Source organism: Panthera leo, chromosome F2 (genome assembly GCF_018350215.1).
Source record: "Panthera leo isolate Ple1 chromosome F2, P.leo_Ple1_pat1.1, whole genome shotgun sequence".
Classification (NCBI taxonomy): Eukaryota; Metazoa; Chordata; class Mammalia; order Carnivora; family Felidae; genus Panthera; species Panthera leo.
The window spans coordinates 69,647,725-69,656,266 of record NC_056695.1 but is presented as its reverse complement, the minus strand read 5'-3'; the positions used below and the strand labels follow the sequence as shown (position 1 = coordinate 69,656,266).

Sequence of the window (8,542 nt, the reverse complement as noted above, 5' to 3'; positions counted from 1 at the left end):
CACTCCTGGATTGGGCGGGCCATGTGGTTACTCAGGTGGAGGTAGCCTTTCTGGACCTTCCCACCTCACTCAGAGAAAAAGGCAGCGTCCTCACTCTGTGATTCCCCCCCACCCCCCACCCCCAGATGTAGGCTTCGTCTCTCACTAGTCCTCTACTCATTGCTCCCCACCCCACTGGGCTCTTGCCACTCCTTGAATCACCTCAGGTCCTTTAGTACCTGCTGTACCCTCTGCCCAGTGTGCTCGGCCTGTCATTTGTGCGGCTATTTCTCTCACTTCCTTCAGGTCCTTATTTAAAAATGACCTTCCCGGGGCGCCTGGGTGGCTCAGTCGGTTAAGCGTCCGACTTTGGCTCAGGTCATGATCTCGCGGTTCATGAGTTCAAGCCCCGCGTCGGGCTCTGTGCTGATGGCTCAGAGCCTGGAGCCTGTTTCAGATGCTGTGTCTCCCTCTCTCTGACCCTCCCCCGTTCATGCTCTGTCTCTCTCTGTCTCAAAAATAAATAAACGTTAAAAAAAAATTAAAAAAAATTAAATAAAAAAAATAAATAAAAATGACCTTCCCTGTGGAGTCTTACATGACCGTCCTATTCAAGATTTTAAGTGCTGTCTCAACATTTCATTTCCTGTCCTGATCGTTTCTTCTAAGCACTTAATGCTAACACACCGTATTTGTCCTCTTCGTGTCTAGCTCTCTACTGCAGGGCACATTCCACAGGGGCATGGGTTTTTGAGTATTGTGTTCACTGCTGGATCCCCAGCATCCTGAACAGGGCCAGCCACATGGTAGAATTCAATATTTACTGAATGAATCGATGACTCCATGCTTAAGAGCAAGGAGATTTCACAGATAAGCAGGAGAACGAAGCATTACACAGACAACGGGCTATGTATTGAGAGAGAGGTGAGATGCTGATGGGTTTTCTGGAAACTTTCCAGTGCCTACTTCCAACCTCTAATGACCCTGGGTTTTATTTCCTGTCCATGGTCTCTCCCTGGAAAATTATCCTTTTCTTAAGCTACTTTAAGTGGGTTTGTGTTTACTGCAACTAAAAAAAATCTCTAAGCAAGTGGAATAGAGTCCAACTAGGAAGCTCTAATTGTTTTCTGAGCACACAGGGCGCACTGAAGGATGGGGTTCCCATGCAGTGAACAGTTTTGTGGGTATCTCTCCCAGATAACTAGGTCACAGACAACTGGTGTTTCCCCATGTGGCAAAGTGGAACGTGCACAGAAATCCCTGCCTCCTCTCTGCTTTTCAAGCACTGCTGAATGCCTCCTAATGATTTCATCTGCTTGGAGGTCTGCTGGGTTTTCTACTTGCATAGAAGGTGGTGGTGCCCGGGGCTGATGCATGCTTTGACTACTGACTTGAAACATGCTTTGATGAATTAGCGCAACCCGGCCAGCCATTTACTTTAAATTTTACCCTTGATTCTTCCTCTAGCAAACAATTAAGGAGCGGCAGTGGCTTCCTGCAGGGGAGACCAATGCCTTCTGTCCTCTGCGGAAACAGCTTTGGCGTTCTTCCAAAGGATGAATGGTGTGGACCAGGAGCTCCAGTCTCCCTTGGCTTCGAAGCATCCAAATAAGTAAACATTTAACTGCTTACAATAAAATAAAAATAAATACAGTCAAGTCACAAACCAGGAAACCAGTCTAGGTTACCAGATCATCCCGTGACTTGACACGGGGGCTAGAAAATGCATCCTTGAACTTGGCAATGCAGGAATCCGAGGCGCACCGAGGGGTCACATGAATGACTGGGCCCAGTGACAAGGCACCATGTTTTCCTCTTCGCTGGGTGAGGAGCCCAAACCAACCTCCAGAGCTCCTGAATAAGAGGAAAATGTCTCTTTAACAGCATTAAGGGACAATTTATTATGTGTATCCTTCCAGGGAAGCATAATGTCAGTGCAGGCCCATTGCATTTGCATTATTTCCAGACAACAGCAGCAGCAGAAAAGGACACTGATTTATTTCAGAGCAAGCACAGGTGAATTTAATGTCTGTTGGGACTGAGCCAGGGAAGACTTAACCCACTCTGGGCTTTCAAGTGCTTGAGGGGGGACCGCGGGTTTTTGGAAGGGTCCTATTGGCCTCCGGCTAAATTCAGCTTCCCTGAGCCAATATTACTCGATCACCTGGTCAGAAAAGCTCTTGCAGAGTGAAGGGGATGAAGCAAATTCTGTTTAGGAATAGAAAATCTGGTGCTGGCTTTGTCAGCACATACACTAAAAATTGGAATGATATTTGCGTGGCCCCTGTGCAAGGATGTCACCCAAATTTGTGAAGCTTCCGTATTTTTTAACTGGAATTAAAATAACAATGAATGAATGAATGAATAGAAAATCTGGTTTTATGCCCTGGCCCAGCTAATTTCTTTGTCAATGACCTGGGCAAATAATTTAGTCCTTTTATTTTTATTTTTTAATTAATTAATTAATTAATTTTTTTAATAATTTAGTCCTTTTAGGACCCAATTATTTCTTTGTAAAGGAGTCTGAGAACACTAGCCTGCAGGCTTGTAGTGAGGATACAGTAGGCAAATGTATGAGAGAGGGCTTTGTGAATTGTATACTTGCCATTGTTTGGAGCTGACATCAATTTGGGATTCCTAGCAAACAGCTTTATCCCAGAAGAATCATCAAGAAGATGGTAATCACAATTACCCTTTGAACCCTAGCATTCGAGCATTATAGGATTGTAAAAGGTCCTGGTAGAAAGTCTGAGATAGCTGTTCCCAACCTCTTGTTGGGCAAATGAAGAAACCAGTTGTAGGGAAGGAAGTGGACTGAACATCATGGGGGATGAGGTGAATCTTAATTATCTTTGCTCTCCGTTCCTTAGCAGTATGCTTCAGAATGCTGTGTTCACAATAAAAGCTCAATAAATGCTAAGAGAAGTGACAGAATTCACTCACTGTCAAACACAACCAGTGTGGCTGTTGACAATGGCAGTTGGAATCTTTTCTTTTCAATGCACGCTCCAAGTATCTTTTCCTTTTAAAAAAAAGTTACTTTATTTATTTTGAGAGAGAGTGGGGGAGGGGCAGAGACAGAAGAAGAGAGAGAATCCCAAGCAGGCTTCATGCTGTCAGCACAGAGCCCAAAATGGTGCTCGAGCTCATGAACCATGAGATCACGACCTGAGCCAAAATGAAGAGTTAGATGCTTAACCAACTGAGTCACCCAGGCTCCCCTAAGATTCTCTTCTTTAAATATAAAAACTTGCAGGGACTGTGTTTGCTGGTCACCTGAGTCGTCTTAAAGAGGAACACAGCTCATATAAGCCAGCAAGGTCCTGGTAAAAGCCACCGGCTTCAACGTCTGATGGCAATTCCTTGAAGTCTTGAAGAGCACTTCATTCTTGTCAGACCATCTTCCAGTAGCCATTTTTGCATCTACAGTTGGGTAAATTTACAAAATGTTGCCCAGCGCGTTACCTCATTTAATTTCCTGAGCGATCTGATGAAGGAGGCACTATTATTTATTTCCATTTCCCAGCATAAGAAGTTGGGGATCTGAGGGTCTGTAGTACTTGCTTATTGATGCCAGGACTGGAGTTGGAACACAGAACTCTTGACTGCAAGTGCGGTCTGTTAGTACTACCTTATCAAATATCCAGTAGGCCTCCTTGGCTTCTGTTTCTCCTTTCTTCCTTTTCCTCTCTCCTTCTGCCCATCCTTTGTTTCTCAGCAGCTCAGTAACATGGCGCTAGGTGACACGCTAGGCATGGAAGCAGGTGAACAATGAATAGAAAAGTCCCTGTCTTTGAAGGGTTGACAATCTACTAAAGGAGAGGATCTACAGGTGAAAAGGGTAATTCCAAATGTAGGTCATCTTTGCTAAGCACTAACCGTGGTCGAGTAGAGCCTAAAAGGGTAAACTAACAAGCATCTAACTACCTGGAAGATGGGAGAGGGAGATAAACCCCTGTCCAGGACACTGCTGTTGCCTTCATCCTGGAACAATCATTCACTGGATCCCAGGCTTCCCCTTTCACAATACGTAGGCTTTCAAAGTCCGTGCCTTCAACTTCCCTGCTCTCTTTGGTGTGATGAATGAAAGACGGGTGTGACGCATCCGAGTGGAATCTGCAAATCGCTGATTCTTTAAAACCTACTTTTGTAAATAGCAATAAAACAAGTCTCAACATTCGTTCCTCATTCAGGGAGTTCATTCAACCAGGAGCCCTGGAGGAAGGAAGCTACTCCCTACAAACTGCTCTCTTTTCAGGGCTCTTGTCTGAAACTGAAACTCATCTCCCCACTCTTCCCTTTTCCTGCCTTGCTTTAATTCTGAGTCAATTAATCTGGAATCCCTTCTGGTTTCCCTCCTTTGTCTGCCTTCACTTTGTCTAAACAGCAGAATTGGTTATGTTTGCCAAATGAATTATTCCACCCCAAAGTGTGTCCAAGTCTGGGAATAATACCCCACAGGCATTCAGTAATGATTTGTTCAATGAATAAATGAATGGATGAAGAAATGGATAATAACCAGGTTTGCATATTCTATCATTTACCAGTTGCCTGACTTCAAGAAAGTTATTTAATCTGGTTGTGCCTCAGTTTCCTGTCTTTGCCAATGGTGTGCGTAAGTTACAAAAATGTCTGTGTGTATGCACTCTATAAAGCACCTGTGATTCATTCTGGTACTCGAAAAATGGTAGCCATGATGCTTATCGTTACCATTATTAAAGAGACCTGAGAGCCACAGGAGGAATGTTCCTGTAGGGTGAGGAGGTTCAGGAGGATAGTCTCTGCTGGCTGTGAGGAATATAGGATTTAAAGAAGCAGGGGGAAAGGTGCAGGGGAAGGCATCTCAGCTAGTAATTCTGGGGTAAGAGGGTGAGATCCAAAATCTTCTGAAGATAGGAAGGTGAAGAGGAAAGGTAGGGAATCAGGTAAAACTGTAGAAAGACGTGAGGGGATGAAGTATGTCCTTAAATTTAAGTTGTTAGTGATTATGTATTACGCGGTTATCATGTGTTACTGAAATATGGCACAAACTGTGCCCAAGAAGGGATGCTGGTGTTGGTGCCATGCGAGTGGTAAGGGTGACAGCACAGGGGTATCTGACATGCTGTGGGGACACAGGGGAAAGAGGCTGGCACTGTCCTCGGACATCTTGGAGAGGCCTCATCACGAAGCCACTGGCTCAGCAAGAATTCCCTCTTCCTTACTTATTCTCTCCCTTGGTCACTTGCTCATTTCATACATATTATTGAGCACCTGCTTACTTGCTAGATGTAGAGTTGGGTGCCGGGGACATAGTTGGAACAAGACCAGACTCGGCCACGGAGCTTTGAGTTTAGTAGATCTCTTGCTGTCGATGGGAAAGATGCCACTCCAGAAGGAGACAATGGCATAACAAACAGCATGGAGAACTTTCGAACAAGCCTGGGCTTTCACAAGCTGCCCATGGGAATGGCAGGGGTGTACGCAATCCAAGTGTCCTGTGGGGTCGAGGCTGACGTAATATGTCCAGTAAAGGAGCAGATGGAAGATGGTAAACAGGGAGATTCATGTTTCAGAAGGAAGCGTCTGGTGGCAGGTGGGTTAGAGGGGAACGCCATGGTCCTTTTAGAGAAATAATGATGGAGAGAGTGGAGGGCTTCTGGGAGAAAGCAAATTGAACTGCAGAGTCAGATGGTGAGGTGAAAGTATGTTTCTGGATGTAGAATTCTCCCCACGGTCAGGGATGGAGGAGAAAGCACCAGCCACTAGCTGGACGTTGGGGAGGGGCAATGAGCCCCTGGATGGAGGAAGCAGCCTGGGGGTGGGAAGGAAGAGTTCTCGGGGTTCTAACTGTGACCAGTAGGGCTGATGGTCTGATTCTGCGAAGTGTGATTCCTAACATCCCCCCTCCGCAGGGACTCACCCTGACCCTCTGAGAAGAAGAGGGTGGGTTTATTGGCATCATTTCCATTCTTTGTAATGGGATCAGTTTATGACATCTGAGGAAGAGTCAACCAGTCAACCTAGGGCTGAATTTGAGATTCATAATGACTTTGGATGGAAAAGGGTGGAGATGAACAGCAAATCACTCAAAATTCCATGTGTAAAAATAAAACAAACATATCTTGATTTATCACCGCCTCTGTGAAATCTCTTCTCTCCAGTTAATGTCTTCTTGTGCCAGGGGAAGCGCTTTAAGAAAAACAGGAAGGGGGACAAAACAGAAGAGACTCTTAAATACAGAGAACAAACTGAGGGTTGCTGGAGGGGCTTGGGGTGGGGGGACGGGTGGGGGGCATTAAGGAGGACACTTGGGGTGAGCACTGGGTGTTATATGTAGGGGACGAATCACTGGATTCTACTCCTGAAATCATTATTGCACTGGATGCTAACTAATGGGTGTAAATTTTAAAACACCAATAAACAAATCAACCAAAATTTAAAAAGAGAAAAGGAAAAAGAAAGAACAGCGAGGTCAACGCAAAGAATTTTGTAAAGTCTCTGTCCTTCTCTTGCATTTCTTTCTCGCTCAGATTCTCTTTTGGTGCGGCACACCATGTAGACCACAGAGCAGAAATTCCCCAGAGATTTCTTTCTGCCAGGCTCCCCAGCACCATCCATGCCCCCAGTCCTTTTTACATATCCCCAGTGACAACTCCTCAACTTCGGGGCCATCATCTTTATTTGTCTTACGTGGAGGAAGCACTGAACCCTTTTCTCTAGCAGCCCCATCATTTAACGCAGGGTCTGACACGCCCCTGAATAGATAAATATTTGCTAAATAAACTGAATTATTAGTGGTGGGTAACATGTGTTCTGACATTCTCTAGTAGCTATTTTTGCAAGGATGCTCATGGAGATGAGGGGAAGAGACAGTTTTGGGCAAGGACACTTTTTCCTGCCCACTCTTCATGTCACCGCCCATTTTGTGTGCTTCAAAAGAAGAATTTGCTTCAGACGAAACTGCATGTGGAGTCCTGCAGTGGCTCATAAATTCCAGTTGGCAGAAACAGCTGGGCTAATTGCCTAAGAATCTCTAGAGATTCTGATTCAGTAGTTTCGGGGTGGACCCTGGAATGAAAAAAATATATCTATATCTATACCTATACCTATACCTCTATCTATATCTATATCTATATCTATATCTATATCTATATCTATATCTATCTATATCTATATCTATATCTATATCTATATCTATCTATATCTATATCTCTATATCATCTCTGTATCTATCTATCTATCCTTCCATCCATCCATCCATCCATCCATTTTCCCAGGTCATCCCAAAGTTTGGGCAGTGCCATTGAGAGACAGGAACACTGCCAGTGGAGTTTGGAAATGTGGGTTGGAGTTTGGAGGTCCACCATGATTAGTAACTGGGACAGTAGCTTATTTTCTATAAGCCTTGGGGAGCCCATCTGTAAAATGACAACAATAATCTACTTCTCAGTGCTCTTTGGAGGTATAATTAAGTAATACTTGTAAACAAAAGAGACACACAGTAGGTTCTCAGTTAATGTTAGGTGAATTTAAACATACATGACAGAAGAAAGAGCAGGGAGACCAAGGTGTATGGGACAGCTTATAACCAGGCTTGAAAAACAAAGGGTTTGGATATGGATAGAATGTGATGATTCATCTGTTGTGTTTTAAATTGCTTGGGCTGTGGCAGCATAGAAAGGGGCCCTTGCTGGAAGATCTATATCCCAGGGGGCATGAGGAAATCCTTGGGCAGTTGTCAGTCCAACCCAGAAAGTAATGGGATTAACCCCCAAAGCAGTTCATTCTGTGGTCAGAAGACTGGCTGTGCTCTTACAGTCATTTATGAACATGCACAGAGTGGCAAAAGTTTGAGTCACTCAACACGTATGTTTCCAGCTGAGATCGAACAAGGAGACCCTTTGCCTTCTTGTTTTAGCTCTCACGTTGTAAACAAGTGTCCTTTCTACAGTCTATTTAGTGCCAAGTTTTTCACATTTTTTATGCTCGTGGTTGGTGACTTTGCTGTTTAAAATGGTCCCTGAGAAGTGCTATCTAGTGTTCCTGAGACCAAGAAGACTGTGATATGCCTTCTGGAGAAAATACATGTGTACGTAAGCTTAGGTTTTCCTGTTATTGGCCATAAATGCAATGTTATCAAATCAATAATATATATATACATCGCATAAGGTGCTATTAAGGAGATAATGAGTAGTTGTGTATAGACAGAATATTTGTACCAATCCTTCACAGCGAGATTTTACACATCGAGCTAATGGCTCAAAACATTAGGTAAAGCTTCTGTGTGTTTCTTTGAGTGTGTGTGTTTGGGGAGTTTACTGACAACATCAGTGACAAGCATTTTATCAAATAAAATTTAAATAAACTGTTTGAAAGGGTCCTTCTAGACTTTTGTTCCAATACCCCTGTGTAATAGATGAGCAAATCAAGACCGAAGAGAGTGAAGTGAGTACACAAAATACATAGTCATTTGGTTTTCCATTTGGTGCCCGACCCAGGACAGGAAGCTGGATCTCAGTTGACAAGCCCTTACCAGTCTTCCACTGTATCCAAATCATTGTCGTCGCTGCTGCGCTGAGAG

The 8,542-nt window shown here is 44.1% G+C and overlaps 1 pseudogene; it reads left to right on the top strand.

Annotated features, from left to right (window-relative positions):
* Positions 1 to 2,209: 2,209 nt before the first annotated feature.
* Positions 2,210 to 2,308, top strand: LOC122211365 (annotated as a pseudogene).
* The last annotated feature ends 6,234 nt before the right edge of the window (positions 2,309 to 8,542 follow it).